Source organism: Lonchura striata, chromosome 17 (assembly GCF_046129695.1).
Source record: "Lonchura striata isolate bLonStr1 chromosome 17, bLonStr1.mat, whole genome shotgun sequence".
NCBI classification, from domain to species: Eukaryota; Metazoa; Chordata; class Aves; order Passeriformes; family Estrildidae; genus Lonchura; species Lonchura striata.
Window position 1 is genome coordinate 9832907 of NC_134619.1, and position 24812 is coordinate 9857718.

Genomic DNA, 24812 nt, shown 5'->3' on the forward strand with positions numbered 1-24812 from the left:
ACTTGTGAGGCTGTCTGTCCTCCAATTGCCCTGATCACCTCTCCCTGCCTCATGCAGAGGTACACGAGAGGAAAAGTCCCGGGACAAGGGAGATGTGTTGGTGGGGGCACGGGGCTGAGCTGCATCACCTTGTCTGCCTTGATGTATTATCTCCTTTTCTGCTGCTCTCTGCTGCACCCTTCTGTGGCAGGGCTGCAGGACTGATCTGCCCTGCTAGCAGCTCCATCAGCAGCCTCCAGCCTTGGGAACCAGCAGTAAGGAGCAACAGCAAAGCATTAACATGTCTCTGGTCTCTCCTGATAATTAAAGAGCCCTGCAGATGAGCAGGTTGAGTTGTCCCATGTGTGCCTGCTGAAATCTTCCACCACTTGCCAGCAGAGGAGCCTGCCTTGTCAATGCTTGCAGCTGACAGCACCTGCTTGGATTTTCATGTTTTTACACTGGTCATTTTTAGAATTCAAAAGTTGCAGCCCATTTAATTTTTTTACGTTTCATTCATCTTGGCAACTGAAAACAGCCTGAGCAGTTTCGGTTCCTTTTTTTGTTCTTCTTTGTTTATTAAATCATCAGTTTCATTCTCAGACCATGTCTTTGCTGCCGCTGCTGCTGCTGCTGCTGCCGCTGCTGCTGCTGAAAAAAAAAAAAAAAAATTATATATATATATATATATATATATATATATACACACGTCTTCAGATTAAGAGATTTGTCTTGGTTTAAAAGCTACTGGTAGAATGGCCCAAAAAAGTGCCACCTCCATGTGTTCTGTAACCATAAATCCTGACCATAAACCCTAGATTCTCCCACTGGTAGCCAAACTGATCCTGAGTGATCAATGTCAAAGACTTATTTTTCCAATTCAGAAATGGATTAGATACTGTGCTTCTGAATTTCCAGGATACTCACCACAGGACCAGGGCGTGGGGCTGTGCCTGTCTGGGGTTTCCTTGTGCACAGGATGAAGCAGCCCTGAGGCTCTGGGCTCATACAAGCCCAAATCTCTGCACCCCAGTCCCCCTCCTCTGCCCTGGACACACACAAACTGCATGAAGTATCTGACTAAAAATGAAAACTGAGTGATAGACACTGTGATTTCAGATGAAAGTGTATTATCCATGTGCATTTGTGCAAAGGCCACAAAACACAGCAGAAAATACTCAGCACTGTGACATGGGAAGGGAAGGGAAGGGAAGGGAAGGGAAGGGAAGGGAAGGGAAGGGAAGGGAAGGGAAGGGAAGGGAAGGGAAGGGAAGGGAAGGGAAGGGAAGGGAAGGGAAGGGAAGGGGAGGGGAGGGGAGGGAAGGGAGCTGTGTCACTGTAGGAATAGTGAAGGGATGCCATAGATTATTGGAGGTGAACATCCAAATCCAAACTACAAAAAATCTTTCTTGCTGGGCCCAGGCCACAAGCATTTCCCATCCCAGGGCTGGAGTGCATTAAGCCTGGAAAGCTGAAGCCCCCAGTGCCCAGCCAGGGTGGGTTCAGAGGCTCACTGCAGGGCTCTGCTGAGCTCTCAGGGTGCTGGGTTATTTATTAGTCACACCACGCAGAGCTGCTGTCACCCTTCACTTTGCATGCCTGAGATGGGATTAACATCTGGCAAGTGCCACAACGAGACTGTCTGGTCAGCCCCAGCTCCTCACCCCATTCCTCAGCTTGTGGCTGAGTCCTTGCCCACTTGGGCTGGGAGAATGAAAATAAACAGAGTCACAGCTCTGCTGCCAGTCAGGCAGAGGGGATGGCTTCAAGCCTTCATTTGGATTGGTTACAGCAGCAACAAAGTTATAAGAGGAACTGATATTTTTATTCTTTTCATTTGCATTTGAAATGTCACTCTGGGGACTTCATTATTATTGTTACTGCAAATGCTGCCTTGATTTTTCCAGTCCTGACCGTGCTCCACACACAGATACTGGGACTGATCTCCTGCCCTGCAGAGACCAGCCATCCAAATTTCAATGCCAGGCAGAAATTAATTGGAGTAGGAGGCAAGCAGACATTAAATGGGGTGGGAGAGAAGCATACACTCTTCACCTGAGGAGCATGTTACACATCTGCTTCTGCATTCGAGTCCACTTTGGCAAACTGATAAAATCAGCTTGGCAACAATAAAGTTCCTCCTGAGTGTTGTGATTTATTTGTGATTAATTCCTACATAGAGCAGAAGTTTTTATTTTAAAGATATTCTTCTTGCTAGTAATTTTGGAGTAACACCCATGGGAGAGCTGCAGTGGCTGGGACCCTCTCTCTTTAGGTGCTCTACAGACTCAGGAGCTGTATTGCAGCTGTACCTCAGAGGAGCTGAATGAGAAGCTAAATCCTGTTTTTTTCCTAGGAAACCTCACCAGACTCCCTGCACCCAAACCCGTTATTGCAGCAGCAAGAAAGTCTCGTGAGCAATGTGTGTGGCCAGGGAAGGTGCAGTTGTTGCACATGAAAGGAGTCTGGGTCCTGGAAACCAACCCTTGGATGTTTTCCCAGCACAATGTGCTTGTAGGAGAATAACAAACAGAAGATCACAGGGGGCTTTACCAGGTCATGCACCATCTGGTCTCTCATTCTTGGCTCCAGCAAGGCTGAAGGGCTTGTCTCAGCCCACCATCACTCCTGGAAATGGTTAGCATGTGTGAGGGCTCCTGGCAGTCCCCAGCCCTGGCCAGGGAGAGCAGGGCTTTGAGAGGAAACTGAGGTGGGCTGGCTTCCTCTGACCCTCCTGGTTACACAGAAATATGTGGGTGCTCAGATCTATGCTCAGCTCACCAAACTGAGCTGGAGTCCATCTCACTGAGTCAGGGGATGCTGTGATGTGAAGCACTCGTGTTGGTGAGGCAGTGAGAAGACAAGAACCTGCTGCACCTCATGGCTGTGAGCAGGAGCTGCTCTCTTCACCCTCCTTACCCAGGCCTTGCCAAGAGCCATCTCCAAGTGCTCTGCATCCAGCTGGTGATGGCTGCTACCATCTCTGTCACCCTGCCAGCAGGGTTGTCCTCTCCTGGGCAAAGCTGCTTGGCTCCCTCAGGCTTTGGTGTGGCTGGAACTCTCTCAGCTGTGTGTGACAAGCAACAGAGAGCTGCTGCCAAAAGGGGCTGGGATCTGCAGTGGTGCTTTTATTTCAGATGTTCACGTTCTTTTCTCCTAGAAAACACTCCAGCTCTTCTTCCTCAGCAGGGAAAAAAAAAAAAAAAAAAGGTTGCAGGAATGGATCTGGAACATACTAATAACTGCACCTGCCTCTTGGGGCACATATCAGTCTTCTCACAATGTTCCCATGGAGATGACCCAATCCTTCTCTTCCACAGTTATTGAACCTGCTGCACAGACAGGGAAAGTTTGTTAAATCCAAATCTCTGAACGTCCAGCTTGCAAAAATTCTTTTGGGAAGGGAGATGTAGGGACTGGAGCTGCAGCAGGGCCACCCCCTGCTTCAGCCCAGGGCAGGGAAGCAGCGCCCGGCCCGGAGTTCAGCCCCTGGGAAGGAAGGGAAAGATCAAAGGAGGGGAACACCCGTCTGATGCCTGAGGTGACCCAGGGGAGTCACAGGGTGACCCAAGCCCATGTTTACTCCAGTGTGATGTTGCTGCCTGCCCTGCTGCTGCCCTGCAGGCTCTGGAGTGAAAAGGAATGAGCCTGGAGGGCTTCTACTCCAGCCTTGGGAGAAAACAGCGTGCAGAAGTCATGGCTGCATCTGCTGATTAGTGACCAGCTCTACTCATGGCTAGGATAGGCCATGTTCTAGCTGATAAGGACAAAACATGGGAGGAATGTCAGAAAAATATAGCTGTTGGACCTTTACTCAATTAATTCCTCACTTTTCCAAGTCACCTCTGGGGAACAAAAAAAGGCTTGGAATACACTAGCACAGATTCCCAGTGATTGCAATGTGCAGCTGGAATTGCTGCACATTTAAACATGGCCAACTGGCCTATTGCTTCCCAATTTTTGCTGGATGCACCCTGCCATTGATAAAAGTTTTAGGAAGAGCCCCATAACCCACATAAGCTGCTGCTCTAACACAACCCTGAGAGTCACAACAGAAATGGACCAAATTTCTGGATGAGCCAGGTCAGATTTGAGTGACAATTTTTTTGTCTATTCACAGTGACAAATGTAATTATCATATCCTGCATCAAGGCAGAACCTGTCAGTGTCAGTGACGATCCCATGGAGATAATACAGCCTTGGGCACCCAAATTAACTCTGGAGCACTTTCAAGCACAGTTGGGTGAGGGGCTGGGCAGGGAGCAGAGGAGAGTGCAGACACCATGGCAAGGGCTCTTTGGGTCTGTCTGTGAGACATCTCCAAGGGCCAGATCTGCCATGGCTTTCCCATGGGAGCCTCTTCCCACTCATTTTCTGCACTGTGCCCCCTACTTTGATCTTTGCCTCCTCCTCCTCTAAATCTGCCAGCTGGTGACCATGCCATAACTTCCCAGGTTGAAACCTCTCTGGGCTAAAAAAAAAGAAGAAAAAAAAAAAAAAAAAAAAAAAAAAAAAAAAAAAAGAGCAAAAATACCCTCTTTATCACCCCAGACCCCTCACAACACCATCATTCTTCTTAAGTGTGTGCTAAATATGCTATATAAAAATAAAATGTATATTTTCTGATGACACAGAATCCTAGTCTTAAAATGCAATTTATGAGTGAGGCAGAAATCACCGATGGCCAGCATTGCTTCTGCTAACTCATGAGAAAAAGGCTTTTTTCTGAAATTGTGCCTATGGTGTTATTGGCAGTGATTATTCTTATGAAAACCTCACCAAGTTTACCCAAAGTCCCTTGCAGACATTCCCTGGAGTCACTATATCACAGGGGGCACTCCCAGCTTCCCCACAGTGTTTGGTAAATTGGGGTTTGGGCCACAAGTGAAATGAGTTCGGCTGTTTCCCCTTTTCTCCAGCAGAGATGGCACAGTTTTCTTTTACTCCAATCCCACCTGAAGCTCAGGTGTTGGAATCCAAAGTCAGCATGGACACAGGCACATTTAGCAGGATTTTTTCACATGCTTCTCCCCCCGACTCCAGCAAAGAGCTAAGTGCTTAGAGTTAAGAGAGGGTGAGATTTAGCTTTAAAAGTAATGAATTTTTATCATGTAAGAGGATATTTGCAAAGTTTAATGAATCAGATATTGAAATCTGATAGGAGGGGCTCTGAACGCCTGACCTGTGCTTTTTCCTGACACTCTGCTCAAGGCATCCCTGCTCTGTTCCAGCTTTAACCAAATCCCCCAGCCCCATGCCATGATCCCCATCATCACACGTGTGTTTGTCCCAAATGCCCCGCTGGGATGTACTGGAAGGTGTCACTGTGTAGTGGGGCACAGCAGAGGCCATGCCCATGCCAGGACACTCGTGTGCCACAGGCACTGCCACAGGGCAGGTCCCACCCTTCCCTGGGCAAGAGGGCAGCAGGAGAGCCGGGCAGGGCAAGAGGGGAGCCACGGCCAGGGCTCCCCACCGGCGGTCTCCGGGCTGGCCACGGGAGAAGTCCCTGAGCAGCCCCGGCTCGGGGGGAAAGCAGGAGCGAGAGCTGCGAGCACCATCGTGTGGCACGGGCTGCGCTGGCATGTGCTTTGCACAGAGATCTGCTGCGCTGGCATGTGCTCTGCACAGAGATCTGCTGTGCTTCCACTGCTGCACATCCCTCCCTGCTGGACACCGCACACCGCGCATCCCACACTGCACACCCCTCCCTGCTGCACATCACACCCTGCTGCACATCCCACCCTGCTGGACATCGCACACCGCACATCCCACACTGCACACCCCTCCCTGCTGCACATCACACCCTGCTTCACATCCCACCCTGCTGGACACCGCACACCGCACATCCCACCCTGCACATCCCATCCTGCTGGACATCCCACCCTGCACATCGCACACCGCACATCACACCCTGCACATCACACCCTACACATCCCACCCTGCTGCACATCCCACCCTGCTGCACATCACACCCTGCTGCACATCTCACCCTGCTGCACATCACACCCTGCTGCACATCCCACCCTGCACATCCCACCCTCCTGCACATCCCACCCTGCACATCACACACTGCTGCACATCCCTCCCTGCTGCACATCCCACCCTGCTGCTCATCCCACACTGCACATCCCGCACTGCTAAACATTCCAAACTGCTGCACACCCCACACTGCTGCACATTCCACTGCTGATGGACTGCACACACAGCTGCATGGGCTGCAGGCTGCCACGCAGGCTGAACTGTGCCCTGCTCCAGGCACAGTGCCCTGCTCCAGCCCTGCCCAGCTCCAGGGGCTGCAATAACCAGCAGCAGTGTTTTTTGACACCCTACCACTCGCACACATCCACTTGTCCACACACCAGGCACCAGGGGAGTGCTTGCCCCACCTGTAACCATGGGAATCACTGTACAGAGTCAAACAGACCCACACTCACTGAAAAGGCCAATTCTTCAGCTTCTCATGGGCATGGTTGCTCTGGGTCTGGCTGGCAGCTCCCTCTGTGCCACCACCACTGCTGGCTCATGTGCCTGGTCACTTCCACCACCATAAATCAGACCTGAGCAGAATGCTCTGGTGACTTTTACAGAAAAAGAAATTAAAGCCTTTGTAAACCTCTGCAAGAGGGGCACTGTCTCCACATGATGGCCTTGTCTCCTTTCCTGGGGTTCTTTGACCACCCCCTCTCTGCAGCCTCACTGCCTTGTGCTCCAGCTGAGGCAATTCCTTCATTTCAAGCAAAAAGTTTCATTCCAATATTGCCCTTCACTGGGATTTGGCTAGGTTCAGCTGATACACTAAGAAGATCTTACAGTGTACAATTCTGGAGTTAAATGTTGGTGCACAAACAAAATTATCCCTCCTTAACAGAATATTAAGAGAGAAAAGAGAAATGAGGTTTCAGTTTGTTACTTGATGCTAGAGGAGAGCCCCAAATCGAGAGTGAACCTCCTGATCCTGAACCTCTTGGGTGTGTCAGGGACCACAGAACATCCCAGACCCCTCCGTGCATCTGAACTCGTTCACAGCAACTCTCTGTGCCTCAGTTTCCCCACAGGACAGCGAGGAGCCCCGTGCTGCCCTGCAGCTGGCGATGCCTTGGCACCCAGCGGTGGAACACCCAAGGGTGAGGCTCAGTGCAGGGAAACTTTCTCCTCTGGAATCGAGATTGATGGCACAGCCCGGGGCTGCGGCTGCAGGCTCCCAGAAGATGGCACTCGTGGTCTGCAGATCGAGCAGCACTCTCTGATGATGGCTACAGCAAGAGAGCCCATAAATAGCCCTGGACAAGCTGTCAGGCAGCCTGATTTAAGCACCAGAAATAGTGAAACTGTGGAGGTTTCTCAAAAATTAATTTTTCTAAAATGGGAGAAAGATGAAGCCAAGCCATTTTTTACCTGCTTCCCTTGCAAGCCTCTTCCCCATGAGGAAATCAAATTTAACTCCTTTGTGGCTGCCCCAGCAGCATCCGTGGCCTTTGGTGGGGCTGGATCCCACCTGTTCTGTGGCACTGCTGGGGTACCCACACCTTTCCCCTCCCCACTGCCCTCCCCAGGGCACAGCTGGCTGATGCTGCAGCACAGGATGGGGCAGGCTGTAAAATTTCTATCCCTTGTCATCATTTACTTGGGATATTTGGAAAAAATTCTACACTGCAAGGGTGGTCAACATTGGAACAGGGTTCCCAGAGGAGCGGTGGAATTGCTGTCCTTGGTAATGCTCCAAAAGGGTGTGGCTGTGGTGCCCGGGGACATGGGTTACTGACGGGCTTGGCAGTGCTGGGTTAATGCTTTGACTCTGTGATTTTAGAGGTCTTTTCCAACCTTAATAATTTAGTGATCAGGGCAGGGCTAATTTAGGAAGGAAGAGGTGATTACCATCCCCCCCTCTCAACTGTAGATCTGCAGGTCCTTAGTCTCGTTTACACAGCAGCTCTAGAGACACACACTTTAGCTTTAAGTTTAAGCATAAATACTGAGCTCCTGTTACTCCTCACACTGACAGCTTGGGCACAGATTTACTGAGATGTCAGGAGGGTGATCTCCCTCCTCACACTTCAGCAAGCACCTACCCCAAAACACCCAGGACTTTAGCTTCTGCTGTGGTACTTAATTAAGACTTTTTCTTCCTGAGATCTCTTTTGAGTCCTGCAGAGCCAAGTCCCTCAGTGGGAGTGGATTAGCTAAGCCCTCAACAGTCATGTCCTGGCAGGGAAGGTGTCCCTGAGGACCAGATGTACCTGTAAACAGGCAAAGGTGCTCATCCTAACCCCTGCATGGCCTGGCAGGGCAGGGGAGGTGGCAGCCATGAGGACAGATGACCTACAGCCTGGTTCCAAGGCAGCTCCGTGGGCAAAAGGCAGAACAAGCATTGCATTGTGTTTCCCACTGCTCCAGGCCTTGAGGATGGTGATGGGTTGGAGGCACCAAGCCCCTGACAGGGCACAGACGTGCTCAAGCCACTGGGACAAGCTGTTACAATGCATGAGTTGAGGGGCAGGCTTGTGGGGATGCCTCTGGTGTAGGAGGGATGATGGAGATTAAACACCAAGAGGGGAAGAGCTGTGCCAAGGACCAGAGCAGGAAAACGTGACCTCTCCATCTGAAAAACCAACAAAATGGTCATGGAGAGCTCACACCCCTGCTGGAGAGATGGGAGGGATGTACCCAGCTCTGCCTGCAGGAGCATGCTCCCCTCCAGCTCTGGGACAGACACACAGGAAAGGAACAGGAGAATAAACAAAACTGCCTCTCTCCTCCCTCACCCAAACCCACTCAGTGTAAATTATGCCTTAATTATTGAGCACTGACTGCCCCCTATAAATTATGGATCTGTCACTATGTGTTGTTCCCCCAGGAGGTGCTGGGTGATTTTTGCAGTCCCTCTGCAGCTGCAAACCTGCCTGGGCCCATCAACCTTGCAAAAGAATTCTCAAAAAGGTTTTTGTTTTGTTTTGTATATTTTCCTGCTTTTCTTTAAAACAGCTATAAATTGTGCAATGATTTAACAATTATTTGCTGCTGATTTGAGGGTTCCCTCTTGGTTATGGATCCTGTTTTAAATGTACCAATCACATCTACATCCCCTTAATTCTCTCCACTCCTGTCATCTGGGATGGTGTGATTGTTTGGCCTCCTGTACTGCAGGTGCTCAGCCACTGCTGCTCTGTGACAGAAGTGCAAGCTGCAGCCAAAAAGCAAAGACATGTTATTGGGGTAGAAAAAGAGAGGTTTAATCTGAGATTTTACTGACCATGCCCAAACTGAGAATAAGACACTCACCCAAAGAACATTTGTGCTCCACTCAATATTTTCAGAGTGGTAGAGCAATGAGATCTGGACAAGTCAGCAAAGTCAATAACAGGGCTGGGAGCAAAGTACCAGCATGATGGGAAAATAGCTATTATATACTGCATTTACATGGGGTTCTTAATTACAGATATTAATCAATAAAAAATAAAATGCATATGATCTATAGCCATGTAAAACCAAGAGACAAGGGAGTCCAGACACAGAGTATTCACTATGGACTTAGGCCAGTGATGAATAAAGAAGATCAAAAAAGCTTCTTTAAGGTAATGGAACTTTGTTCTTGCTAAGATAAATCATATTTTTAGCACAAGATCATGAGAAAGAATTGACTCTAAATGCATTTGTGGGCAGACATCAAGGTGAAGAAGCTGGGGATGGTTTTGGTCCAAGCTCAGAAGGTTGGAAACTGGATTGAGTATATTTGAGTTTACTGCACAATGACAGGGTGAGGGACATCCCTGCACCCAGAGCCACCCTGGCTTTGCCCAGGTTATCCTCTGGTGCCCTCAACATTCCTGCTGTGGGATCACCTGGCACTTCACCCCATCCTCAGATACTAAAGGAAAAAGCTGGGACTGCATCTGCCTGAATTGAGGCTGAGTAGAGCTGGAGTCTGCCAGAGCAGACCTGATGCCACAGCACCTGCACCTCAGCAGGAGAATAAGGGTGTGCAAGAGAAAAAAGGGAAAATAAGAATTCCTGCTGCACTCTTGTGATCCAGCACAGGAAGCATCAGGCCCAGTCATGGGGTTTTAGAGAATCTCTACCTTTTTTGTAGCTGCTTTCCAAGCAGAAAGGAGTCTTGGAAGTTTAAGGCTAGCATTTGCAGAGTACTTCTCAGCTAATTTTGGAAGAGAAAAATGACATTGAAGCTGAGCAGCCCTGGTGTGTCTTGCATTGCTCTTTAACACAAGTGTGAAAATACCAATAGGTTCTGTAGGGTTTCTTAGGGAAAGATCCCAAAAGACACAGCCAGTCCAGTGGCTGCAGAGATGCTTTGGCAGTGCCATCACCTCAGTGACACTTTCGCAGCATCTCTCTCTGCAGGGAGAGGGGATTGTGCAGAGCTCCTCAGCTGCACAGCCTGGCAAGGCAGCACCGAGCTGTCTGATGTGTCATTTGAGACTCTGCTTTCTCCTTGAGATCACACAATTACTGGGTGTAATTGTTTAATAGAGTCACAGCATCGTCCTCTTGTGAGAGGCAAGGGAACTGACCACATCTCTTTGTCAAGGCAGAAATCCTAGGGGTCTAGATTAGCCAATTACCATAACCTACAAGTGTTGTGCAAGGTACTTTGGATAGATGAAACTGATTTAGGGGTCTGATAACTTGTCAGTTCAAAACAACAAACAAAAATTTTCCCTTGTGTGATGGCTGGAGAAGTTCTGATTTTTGTCAGCTCCTCACCTCAGTTTTAAAATCACAGTGGAGCTCCTTCTTCTTGTATTTGTAGGTGCTTCTTGCCGTGCAGAGCTCAATCCTGAACACCACACTGCTGCTCAGTCTCAGGGTGCTGTGAGGTTTGGATGCCTGGGGAAAAACAGCCAATCTGGGAATGTTTCTCCTGATCTGGATTACATGGTTGAGACATTTGTGTGATGTCCAGTGCTGAAAACATGAGAAATGGACTTGTTTCCTCAATGTGCAATTTCAGGACCATTCCTGACAAACGAAGCCATCTGCTTACCTTAATCAAGGCATCTTGTTATGGGCTGGTCCTAGGAGTGAGTATTAAACATACTGCTCTGTGGCATTATTTATGACTTGCACTGACACCGCATCACTCTGTTATCCATACTTATAGAAAAAGACCCACTGTAAGTATAATTAGTTAATAAATCACCATGAGTGATAAACAGAATGATGGATGCAGGTTTCAGTTGATCACTTTTTTATTAAGGAGAGATAAATCAGCATCATATTGTTGCTGTAAACCTTTCAAATTGGTCAAAAATCTTGCAATGCTGAAATGCAGCAGGGAGGTGATTAACGTGTCAATTGTGCAGCAACAAATTGCACCTGATAATTGATATCAATCAATCCTTTTAATTCCTCTCCCATGTAATGGGTGTTATACATCATCCTGCTCTCCTGCCTCTTCACCATGGCTTCTGCAACCTTTTCTCCACACCCAGGCACCTCTGCAGGCATCTCCTCCAGCCTCAGCCCATCTCCTGTGCTTGGCTGCTGCAGATCCTGCAAAGCCTTTCAGCCTCTCACCCTGCATTGCTTTTCTGGACTCTGACCCCAGTTGGTATAAGAAAAGGCCAAGACAGCCCTCACACAACCTTCTGGCTTTATTTTTGCAAATAACATCACTCTGTCAGAGCTACAAGCCTCACTGATAAAGGTTGGGTAAAGCTTCAAAAGGCAAAGGCTGTGGAGAAGTGATGGTAACAGATTAAGTTGGGTCCTGCCATCCGTATCCAGGTGCTCACCCCAGGCTGAATTAAAATCTAGCAGCTTTGACCTGCTTATGTAATAAAATGAGAAATTGGCAACAAGGGGGCAAAATCCTTTCCTCCCAAGGAACAGGTCAGGCACAGGGGGAAAGCACTGCAGCTCTCACAGGAAGGGGCTGAAGCAGAGATGCAGTGACAGCCTTGGCTTTGCACAAGCTTTTTTGGGTCCCTTGGTGATTAGCCACTGCTTTAAAAAGTAAATCTTTATTTTCTTAACGCTGGACTCACAGCCCTTTCTGGTGTCTTCAATATCCCAAATGAGAAACCCCAGAATTTAACCCCTTTTCTTGTATGTAATGGCCAGGGAGGATTATCTACAGAGCTTGAGAGCTGTCTGCAGTGGTTGCATCCCTGGCACCAGGGAAAGGGCCTTCTCCTGCATCATTTACTGTAGGATTTGGCCACACCAGAGTCTCTCTACTCTGTGCTCATACTAACTAAATGGAGACCAGAGACCTTCCCTGAGTGCCTGGGGTCAGACACCACAGGGACAGGGCTTGCACCAAGGATGCTACTTTAACCCACACCTCCAGTTAAACAGTGTTTTGATGCCCTTTTCCAAGACAAACAGTTTATAGTGCAAAATTCTGCCTGCAGCTCAATGCAGAGGTGGTAAAAAAGTGCTTAGGAATTACTTTCAGCTACAGTTTTGCCAGATTGAAACAGGGAAGCTTACTTGGAGCAGGCTGAGAGCTTGGCCTGTGCTGCACATTCTGAGGAGTCAGATGTGCAGCAGACAGGAGCTGTGTGCTTTGCCAGCTGGAGAGAGCTCTGCGAGGACCCAGCTATATTTAGCCAACAGTGAAATATGTGCCTTTCTGCCCTGCTCCCAAGGGAGTTTGCTACTTCCTCCAAAAGACCACACCACCTTTTATAGCCCATGTGTTTGCATGGCAGAGTCCAGCTAACAGGCAGGATATTATTGGAAGCAATCATTTTTCTCTTTGCAATGTGGCCATACATTCACAGCTCGTTCTTGGTGGTCCCCTTGGTGCCACATGTACAGTTCCACTGGAATTACCAGGCACATCAGTGCCCTGGATTTCACTTGTCCAGTGAACAAAAACCAAAGCTGAGCAGCTCTTACAATGGAGTTGGTGGGGAGAGGGGCTTTACCTTGAGTCACAAGTGGATCCTCAGCGCTGTAATCCCCTGATCATGTCCTCAGCTGGTGGGTATCCACATGGCTCCATGGGAATGATGGAGCTTCCACAGGTGGAGGAGAGGGGTGGCATCTCCCACTCTCACAAAACCTCTTTCCTGCCCTATTCCCATTCAGCCTGGCTCTATCTTTTCCTGCCTTTTTCTGTTTTATCATGGTTTCCCCTCTGTGTACATCGTATCTGTCAGGTCTCATATCCCCATGACATAGCATCCTCTCATATTATACTTGCCATAATACAAAGAAGATGAATATTGCCCCATAAATGCCTCTTAAGTTAATGTGAAACTACATCTTGCTACATCATGTATTCAACAAGCCATCATATTCCTCATAAATTTTGAGGAGCATTTTACCTTCTTGAAACGATTGGCTTGTGTGTCCAGCCAGGAAATAATCACAGCCCATGGCCTGGGCTGGCTGCAGGGGCTGTAAATCATCCCAGGGCTGAGCAGCCATCCTGCCCTCCCCTCCCCAGCCCCGAGTGCTGCTGATTGGCTTTATGGCATCAGCTCAGCACGAGTGACCCTGCTCAGCTGCCAGCCCTTAAATCAGCACCAGACAGGTGTCAGTCTCTATGGAGAAGAGCCTCACTTCTTCCTTGGGATGGAAAGAGATTTCTGATGCTGCAGCATCGATCCACTAACAGCAATCAGCACTCAGGCACACATTACATACTAACAGCCTATCACTTTTTATTTCACTGGGTTATTTCTGACACTTCCCCTTCTGCAGTGGTGAGTACACAGCACTGGAAACACTCAGTTTCTGAATACTCACCAGATTTTCCATTTTGTCATGGGCCTATGGAGCTCAGAGACCTTCCTGCACCCAAGAATCACACACTAAGCTGCAAACTCTGCTACCCTTTCTCAGTGGGCAGGGACCAAAAGGGAGGACTCTTGGGATGCTCAGCTTGAAGGAGATGTGAATTTACTCACAGAACAGGGACCACTGACCATTTAAATTGCTCTGTGTAGGAAGAACCACAAGCCATAAAGATGCCCAGATCACATGAATGGACTTGTTTTATTAAAATAAAGCAGGTGATCTGCTCACTCTGGTATTGTTCAGGACAGAATAAAGACCAGGGAAGCAAAAGCAGCCAACCCTCCCTCCCAACTCACACCAGACCCTTTTTTCCCTGGTAGCCACTGTGACCTTTAAGCCACAATTGTGGGCTGAACGCTGCAGCAAATGAGTTTCCAGGCCTCCCTTGGCAGCCATTCCCCTTGACAAAATCCATCATGCACTTTGGCCTGAACAGCTAGTTCCAACATTTGGTTTTGGGGAGGCTTATCAGGAGAGACACCAGATAATGCATGCTGTATATGCCTGGAGTACACTTAGCTACATCTTTGTATTAAATCCCTTATTTTTCCATACACAGCTTTTGCTGCCAGTGGCAGCCCAGATAAAGCCAAGTGACAGCAGCTTAAATGCTGTTTTCATCACATTTTTTCCTACTTGACAAAAGATTCCCCTCTCCACGAGCAGGGTCAGACTCCCCTTGGAGCTGGACATGCCCATGGTCTTCAGGCAGCATCTCCCAGTGAAGCCCACCCTGCCCTGGCTGTTCCTGCCATGTTTTCCCTGGACAGCTGAACTGCCTGGAGCCTTCCTTGGAAAAGGAAATGAATTTCCTCCCGGCTGCCACTTCTCTGCAGAATTGCCTTTTGGGAAGCTTCAATAACACCAATTCCCTCCTGCATTCAAGTACCCCTGAACGAATGACCCTGCTAGTGGTGCAGTTTTTCCCTGTGCCCACCTCCCCCTGTCTCCCTCTCCCCCAACTTTGATTTGATCAGGCCAAATCTGAAATGATGTGTGAAAGTAATGATATTTTGTAATTAAATCTCTGGTGATGGCGCCTCTAATTTGTGGTACATGCATTGTTCATAAGGAAAAAGGCATCAATTCATTTTCTGACTGGCTACTCCAGGGACTCGTAATTAGACCCAGTTCATCTCTTGCTGCCTTGCATATTAAAGAGCTACTGAAACGCAAAGGGAATTTGGGAAAGGGATTTTTTTTTTTTAAAAAAACCTTCTAATAATGTTAGCTCAATTAGAAACACTCAGGAATTAAAAAAAAAAAAAAAAAAAAAAAAAGAAAGTTCTGGATCATCCAGAAAATAGAAGCATAATTTTGAACAAGTGGACCAGGGCAGGGCCTTCACTGACCAGGGACCAGTTTTACCTGTTTCAGCATTATTTGTAAAAGAAAAACATGTAGCAATACAGGTCACAGAATCCTGTCTTCAGATGTTACTCTTCTGCTCTGCCTCCAGAATAAAAGGGAGAGAACTTTGATTTTATACCATTTGAAGAGAAACATCAAGGAAACACATGAAACAGCACAGCATTGTGAAAAGGGAAACAAGACAGCAGAGACAAAGGTTATTTTGTAGGGTCAATGCTATAACTGTATTTACATATCACATTATTGTACATTCACAGGATTTGCTGGGAATATTTTAAACAAGTCTTACATGGAAAGTGCTTGGTCCTGACAATGTTACCAAATAACATAATGAAAGCAAATTCAGTAGGTACTGGCTGTAATGAGCAACAGCCCCCAAAGATTCCCTGAGCTTCCCACTTGCAGCAGCATGAGAAACTACATTCCCATCCCACAAGGATTTTAAGAGAACAAATTCCCTCCCTCAACTAGCACAAAGTTGAAGTCTCAAAAGCACTTATGTCCTGGTTACCCAGCAAAAAAAAGTCACTGGGGTCAGAAGAGTTTGGATTTAACCTTTTTAACACTTTAAATGAATCAATTCTGCCAGTGTTTGCTTCCCAATGAGAAGCTGCTTCAATATTAAAGTCAAACACTAACAAAGATGCTGAAACCAAACACTGACATCTTCAAAACTTTTTCCTGCCTTCTCATTCACTCCTCAAGAAAAAAAAAAAATATCCAGAAGAAGATGCACATCTGGAAAATCTGTGTTTCCTGACAAAGCAGCAGCTTTTGAGATCCCTCCCCAGTGCTCTGGGCCCTAGAGCAATGTTGGCAACTTCTTGCCCACTATGGATGATGGTTGTTCTTGCAGCACCAGCTGCAGCAGGTCCCTTAGGCTGGTGGCCATTCAATCCATGCAAATGATAACGTTTTCATGCCCCAAACATCCTGGCACCCCAACAGGCACCCTTTGGGTCTCCTGGTGCACCCAGACACAGGGTATTAATCACAGCAGCCCTCCCAGCCCAGCACAGGGAATTAAAAACCAGCTACAGCTCAAAGCTAAGGTTGTGCTCATCCTCTGAGTTTCACAGGAGGCACATTTATTGTCCCAGCAGCAACAAATCCTTGGCTGGAGGGATTGGAGGGGGCAGCTGCAGAAGTACCTAGGGGGGAGTTTCACTGCACACCCAGCTCTGAAATGTCCCCTGCCAAAACAAGCTCAGGGAAAGGAGCAAGTGATGAAGAAGCAGCTGAGGAACCTGCAGGAGTCAGGATCATCTGTGTCAGGAGCAGCCAGGCTGGCACACACACAGCACAGACCCCAGCCAGGAGCACAAATTCTGGGTATTTGCTGTGGGACCTTTCTGGGTGCAGTTCAAATGCTGCACTTTCTGCTTACGGAAGAGAAGTGACAGAAAAGCAGTGAGCAGGTTTCACCTGGGAATGCACCCTGACCCTGGGTGCTGCAGAGATGGGCAAATATCTTCACAAAATCCACACACTTTTAAAGAGAGCTATTTTCAGTTAATTCCTCTGCTTTTATGGGGAGTCCTAGCATCTGGCAGAGCCTCCCAGCCCTGTGCCATGCTGAGTTCAGCTCCTCTGGCTGGGCAATCCTGCTTTTCCAAGGAGGCTGCAAAGACCCTGCTTCATGGCAGGGCAAAGCAGCCCCAGGGTGGGAATCCTCCTCCCCTGCCCACCCCAGCCCCACTCTCATCTCCAGCCAGGGCCATGCTCAGGGTTCACTCTGTGCCAGGCCATGGCTGTAATTTTGAGCAGGGAAAGGTATCAACATCTCAAAACAGTTTAATTATTCTGAGAATGCTTAGCTATTAGCAAAGACAAGAGAGCTCAGGGCTATTTTTCAGCATTAATTTTCCATTTGAAATGAATTCCTTTTGGTTACACTTTTTAAATGTTTCTTTTAATTAGACGCAATTACTTCAGAAGAATTGCTTTTATTTCTAAGCCTGAGATCTCAATGATAAAGCTGTTAACTGGCTGAGCTGAATGCTGTGTATGGCTCATTTAGCTGGTACACTAAAGTATATTGAACTAGGAAATTATACAGTGAATCAGCTATTAATTCATTTTATGATCCTTTCACTCTAACATCCTGAATGAGATCTTTGGGGGAAATTTAGTCACAATACATATAATTGTTCAACTATATATATGCCACTGGTTTACTGCTCTGAGGTTACTGGCACTGCAGAGATAATCAGAGTGAACTGTGCAAACAGCATTGACTCCTGACTCTGGTGCTGCAGGGAGCATCCTTAAAGCAGGGACAAACAAAGCACAAACCATGGACACATCCCCTGTCCAGAGCTGGGAAAAATAAACCTGAAATTCTGCTGTTTGACGGTCCACACACACCAGTGCTGTCAAAGAAAAACCTTTGCTTTCCCTTCTGGGCCCAGCTGTGTTATCATAATGTTTGGGGCAGGCTGGAGCTTGGTGCTGGCTGAACATCAAACCTTTGCAAGCTACCTACCTAAGAGCTGTGAGGTTTTCTCCAAGGGTTCTGTTCCTTGGAGAAAACCAGTCCATTCCCTCAGACCATGTAGTGATTGAATCACAACTTGTACCTCTCAAACTAAGGGTTATTTAAGCAGCTTCTACAGCACCAGCTGGCCCTGTGTGGGCAGGATCAGCCCTGGTATGAAAAAATACCAATGCAAGGTTGGATCCCCTTCCTGTGTGTCCGTGGCAGCACCTCACCCTGCAGCTCTGCCCCTCCTTTGGGTGTCTTGATGCTGCTGTGTGGGGCAAAAGATGTCACAGTGGCAGGACACATCACACCAGGGAGCAGAAGAGGGGCTCTGACCCTTCACCAGCTCCTCGGAGCCTGCCTTGCAAATCCAAGCCTGGGCTCAGCCCTTTTGGCTTAGTCTAAAAGTTGCCCACGTCACTGCTGGATTTTAGGGAGCTGATGGGCTGTAATGCTGATTTAAACTCATCTTCACAGCTCAAGGGTTAATTAAAAATGTCCGGTGGCCTAAAACAAATAAGGATTTTCAGTTTCCATTTATTTTCCTGTGGGGAACACCTAAATGCCACTCCCATCCCACAATCAGTGTAGGAACCCAAAAGGGATTTTCCAGCAGATCACAAGTCCCTCTAGCTCTGCAGCAGGGCTCAGATGCATGTTAAGTAGTTGTACATACTGCAGAGTCACCATATGGATATCTCTGTAATTGAAAATGTAATGTAAACCTTGGCATCCAGGGCTGTCTTCTGGAGAAATCTTTGTGGAAATGTCATATAATTAATGAATTGCATCAGCTATCAGGGAAAAAGACATTTTAACCATGGGATCATGGGACTTTATTACTGTAGATGGACTAAATCTATATCTTCCAGCATAGATCAGTCCTGACAAAAGTCTGAGGTTGCCAGCTGGCCAGGTTTGTTTTCACTAACTTAGCTCTCTTATTATTTTAATGAAGTTCAACTGATGCTGCATAAAAGCCAATTTCTCTAAATGCTGCCAATAAATTAAAATAAAGATGTTGCGTGTAAAGATTGGCAGGTGTCTCCCCGCAGATTTTATCAAGCTTCCAAGCAGAGCCCCCCACTTCAGCAAAAGCTGTGGCCAAATGCTCCCTGTGGAAAGCAGCAAGGCAATGGAGCTTGGAGCAATTAGCAAAATTGTAATTAGTGCCAAATCAGCACCTATCAGTGGGGGTGTGCACAGAGAGGGTCCCTTTGGGCCATTGGGATGCCAGCCTAGGGTTTGCAGCAGGGGCTTTGTGCTGTGCCAGGGCCTCTGTGGGAACAAGGGATGGATGTCCTGCCCTGGGACTTCAGCCACACCAGGGTGAAGGTGACCAGATTCACACCTGCACGGTGGCCATGGCCACTTCTCTGTAACATGCAGCACTCAGGAAATCCCCACAGCCTGGGGGACTGATCCCCTTGGGACTGCAAGCCCACAAGTGCCTGTGAGCCAGGGCAGGGCTTGGAGCTGGGGCAGAGCCAGACTGCAGGAGGAAGCAATGCAGCTCCTGTTTCCTCTGGCAGAAGGAAAAGCAGCCCAGATTGGCTTGGTTTGGGAATTCAGTGGCAAAGTGCCACAGCCTGCAGGGGAGGAAGTTGTTGAAGTTGTTGGGTGGGCACTCGCTGCAACCTAGGCTTGCCCAAGCACACAGCTCCTGCTGCTCAAAGCACCTACAAGAGGTCAGAGCACTCACACATCCTCCTGGGAAAATCATTCTTCTGGAGAAATCCTTGGGGATTAGGCTGCTGGATTCTGAGAAGAGCATCCAGATCCTCAGGTGGGAGCCACGGCGTCCTGCCTACACAGCTGTGACACCCAAAAGTCCCCAAATCATCTCTGCTGACCTGTCTTGCAGTTCCAAGAGACTTGGTATTTAGCTATTCAGAAGTGTTTCCTTAGTCCACACTAAGGTTAGTATCCAAAAATGTACTGCCCAGGAAGCAGAGTGACCAGGGTTATAACAAAACTATGCATTAATATGAGTCGCTTTAGTTAATTAGCCATATAAATTCATACTAATGTGGTACACTTCATTATATTTATCAATTAACAAAGCAGCTTTCTAGCATTGCCATTTTACATGTTTTCATACATTTAGTTGGTGAACAAATTTCAGTGAAATTCTCTGAAAATTCAGAAAGGCACCTGTGCTCAAGCACTCCTGCCACTTCCAGGAATCCATCCCAAGCTGGATAGCCATCCATAAGGTTTTTGCTATGCACTTTAGTTGTAATTGCACTTATAAATTCCAGATTATTTTGGCAACTTAAGCCACTTGAAAAGTACTTTCCTATTAAAAAAAAAATGAAGTTAGCAGAATTTTGCACAACTCTGCAGCTGAACAGGCCCCATCCACTGCTGGTGTGACAAAGTCTTTGGCTACTGTATCCCACAATTGTCACCAAAGGCTTGTCCATCTTTTCACCAATTTACCCATTTCATAAGAGAGAAGGGGTGGGAAAGGTTTCACAGCTTCAGTTGGAGGCTCAGCCAGCACTGTGCCTTCCCTCCAGAATCTGCCCAAGCCCTGCCTAGGACACACTCATGGGGATACTCAGCCCATTCAGAACAAACACCTTTCCCCCTTAGACCAGAGCTGCAAGTTGAGTCAGCCTGGACTAACTCTACACTCTGCTCCAGCATCCCAGCTGGAGCTGCATACAGACATTTGTGCCCTTGCAGCTCACACAGTTTATTTGTAAATGTCCCATTTTCCCTCCTCTGCCTCCAGCATTCCAGTCTTCATCTCCATTGGCACCTTCCTCCTGATTCATGGTGCTGCTTGACTTCATATCAAGCAGAGGATGGATCTCTCTCTATCAAGAGAGATAAACCTCTCTCCAAAGGGGCAGGTGAGCAGCCTATTGAAACACACAGCCCCGCTCTCTTCTCTTGCATTGCTGCTGCCCAGAAACATACAGCAACAAACAATATGATTCAGTAAAGTTATTGAGTGCCAGGCCTTCACATTTGTCTTCCAGTGACTCTTAAGTCTTCTTTTTCTCTATTGAGTTCCATCTCATTGACTTCCTATAAACACTAATACAGAGCCACAGACCTGCAGACATGCCTGGAATACAACCCACACCTCACAGACACTGCCAGGGGCTGGGCTGGCCTCACAAAGTCCAGACTAATGCAGTACAACTACTACAGCATTCAAAACCAGGGGTCTTCTCCATACCTCAAACAAAGCCAAGCTTATTTTCTATTCATCTCCTTTTCATCTGTGAAATTCAGGAACTTGTTCTGCTTTCTGGGGTTTTTCCTTTCCTTATTTTTTTGCCTCAAATGGAAGCTCATATTTGCATGTATTCTCTCAATTCCCAAAGTTTTTTTTTTTTGTTGTTTTGTTTTGTTTTTTTTTTTTTTTTTTTGGAGAAAACCACTCCCTTCTCAGACAATGAAACCACCAAGCAAGACACCTCACTGCATGACACGGAAATGCTGTTAATGCTGAACCAGGCTCAGAATTCAAAGCGTGCCTCTAATTAATCACCAGCTACCCGGCGTCGTTGGGTGGCATCTTCCATCTTGTTTCCCACACAATGGGCTTCCTCCCCTTTTGTAGTCACACACGTTCCTCTTCCTCCTGGGCCTGATGACTTCCAGCCTCCCCACCCACCCCTCCATCCACCCTGTTGAAATATTAACCCGGGGTGGTGAATGGCTTTGCTGACTGATACATAAGCAAGAGTTGTGTAGCTACCGGTCTGCCACAGCATCAGCCCTGTTTGCATCTGAATGTTATCCCCTCTCAGAGATTGCTGGGACAGCAGGGGATGGACAGACAGAGCAGGGAAGAAGGGCAAAATTCAGAACAGGAGCTGAAGCAAAGCTGAGGGGAGGAAATGGCCATGGGAAACCTGTTTTCAGCTCACCCTCCTACTCCACTTAACTGCCCTGTCATTTTTACTGCATGAAACATCATTCACATCATTATAAACTCCTCTTCCCATGTTCCCTGCAAGCTGCTGCCCCCCCACTCCTGGCTGTGCCCCTTGAGTACATGAGTTAGGGGTTATTATACTTTAGTGTTTATTCTACTCACTAACTTTAGTGTTTATTCTACTCACAGCTGCTGCTGCCAGGCTCTGGTGCAGATCCTTTGCAGAAAGGACATTAGAAGCTGCTCTGCTGGACTAGTTTGCTCTTTGGGTTTGTGCAGTGCACATACCAAGATAATAAATCCTCTGCCTCCTTCAGACCCAAGGCCCAGCCTTTTTGCTGCTCATAAGTTGGACTTTTTTGCAAATTTATTCACAGGTCTCAGCTTTCTTTGGGATCTGGTTAGGAGGGGGTATCCAGGCTGCTCATGGCAGAGGTGAAGCTACAAGTTTGCCTGTGATCCAAACCTGCCTGGAGCTTTGCTTGAGTGATCCCTGGCTGGCAGCAGGATACTCAGCTTGCTCCAGAGCCCTGTGCTTCCCAAATGCAGCCTTGCAGACTCGAGCACAGGTGGACACACACCTTCTCCTAAGCACAAGCACCGAGGGAAACAGCAGCCTGGCAGGGAAGCAGTGCAGCTACCTGTGATTCTTCACACCTTCACAACCTACACCAGCTCCCACACTCTCCTCTGCTTTCCAGCCACTCTTTGTGGGATAAAACAGAATGTGATAAAACATCTGATGATGCAGGTGGCACCATCTGCTCCCTCAGCAGCTGCTGCTACCACTTAACCATGTTTCTCTAGGAAATACTAGAAACCCAAGGTGACCACATAAGAAGCAGCTTTCAGGATTGCTGCAGCACAGGACAGAGCACTTGTCTTGTTAGCAAATCCTCAATGTACAGCCACCAATTGTCATTCCTTTCCTATACACCAGGTGAGGTTCTGGTGTGACAGAAAACTTGACACCAGTGGAATCTAACCAGTCTCCAGTGTGTCTCCAGCCACATATTTATTGGAGAGCTGGACACCAGGCCTCCAGTATAAATCATGGAACTTTCAATGCACGGGCTGGAGTGACCACACTGAGGAGCACTTCAGCTTCTGTTCCATGAGTGCTTTGGGGAGGGAGCAGGTCTATTCTCCATGCAGGGTCTGCCAGATTGGTGCGTGGTGTCTGGGCACAGAGCCTGCTCAGAGTGATGCACTCCCCAGCCAGCTCTGCTCCCTCTGCAGCCACCAGCCAGACCAGGAGAGTGCCTGCAGGAGAAGTGCCTGCAGTGCTTTGGTTTGCAGACCACAGCTATGACTGTGTTCCTGGAGAGGAGGATCCAACCCTATTCTCTAAACCATGCTCTATTCCCATCTTTCCTGTCTGTACCCAGGGCATTGCTCAAGGGGAAGTGCCAGCACAGCCCATGGTCTCCTTCAGGAGTGTTAAGACACCTTTTTTATTTTAAGGGCCACATCCAGCTAAAGTTATCCTCTACTCTTGTTTGAGAAATAGTTCCAACCAAGCCACTTCAGAAAGCACCTCAGGTGTTGCAGAGACAGTTCTGCATGAAGCTCTGGTGATGTTGTCCTTCTGCTGTGAAGCAAGTGAGCCATCTTTACCCATCACCTGCATTTGTTGCTCCTGTAGAGTCCAGTGGGAGTCAGATTCTACTGCTGAAGATCAAGAAATTGCAAACTGAAAGAAAGTAGAAAAAGCTGCTAAAATGGACAGCAAACCAAAGACTTAAAATGTAGGGGGCCAGTGACACACCTGCACAGTTTCTAAGCATGAAAAAGATGATGGTACTATGGTATCCAAGGTACCCTCAAGTGCAGAAACTGAAATGGGTCTTGGGCTTTTCCTGGTGCCTGCATATCCAGGATATTTCATATCAAGGCAGGAACAGTTGAAATAGTGATCAATCATTATTCAGACAAGACACTGATGCTATCATGCATCATGTGGTGGTTATTTCAAATATGTCTGGTCTTGAGGGCAGATATAATAATTTCTCAATCGAACAGAAGTGGTTGGACCCTGACAGTCCATCAGGGCAGAGTCATGTGCTTTCCCCTCTGTTAAAAAGAAGGAAGCTGGTGTGTAGCTTCCCCTCCTTATTTGCAGTTTTCCTTTCCTTTAAAACAGCCTGGCTTTGATCCCACCTCTGCCAGTGTCTCTGTTTTGCTGAGTCCTCTCCAGGTGTGCTGGAAAGGGAGGCTAAACTGCAAAGGGTGCTCACAGTTAAGTTTCAGCAAACTTATCAACCAGATTTCAATCACACAAGCATCTACCAGACCCAGATTACACTCTGTTAATGCAGCTCACTCAAAATCAGGATAGAAATATGTCTCTGAGTCTATAAAAGTAAACCTGGTTTATGACAATTTACAGAGCCTTGTAACTTTTGATTGTTGGTTGCAAACACCAGCTCTTCAAGTAAGGACACAAAGACAATTCAAACCCATTACATCCCACCAGTGCTCCTTCCACAACGGTGGAAGCAGAAGTTACAGAATACAGAGTTAGCAACCCTTCCAGACTCCAGCTCTGCAGCTCAGGGACTCCTCCTGAGCCAGAAAGGATAATTTTGTTTAATGGACATGGCTGGCTATTTCTCCTGTGCATTTGTCTAATTGCATTTGGAAGCCTCCTAAGTGGCCACAGTGGTTCCAGAGCTGAGCTCCACCAGCCCAGCCCAGGCCTTGCAGGGAGGCAGCACCCCACACATCACCTCCAGCATCCAGGGCTGGGCACATGGCTGGAGCCTTCAGGTCACCTTCTGCAGCTTAAGAGGCTGCCAGAGCTGCCAGGTCTTGCACAGGATCTGCTTTGCAGGAGCAGTGCAAAGAAAAAACATTCCACTTGCTGGGATTTGAAACGCTGCTCTCCAACAGTTAATCCTGCCCTCCTCACTAGCTCTGCAATTCAGGGTGAGGACAGATCAATGGACAGCAAGTTTTATCTTCCCTTTAACAAACAGCCCAACCAAAGGTAAAAGATCAGTCCCATCCCTAGGCTAGAAAAAATTGCCTTAGTTTTAAAACAAAATTGTGAGTTGCTGCTGAATTCTTATGTTGAAAGGCTTTTCTTTGATAGGTAAAATGTAACTAGATAAAAGTGAATAACAAGACAAATGCCTTTTCCTTCCCCCTCCACTGCCAGGCTGCCCCTGGCAGACTAACAGCTCTGCCTCTCTGGATACCACTACTCCCCCTTTCTGGGAGACTACTTGAAATGGTAGTTTTTAAGAACTACTATTCCACTCAAAGAGGGGGCAGAGGATGGAGCAGAGTCTGTGTGCTCAGGGAGAGGAA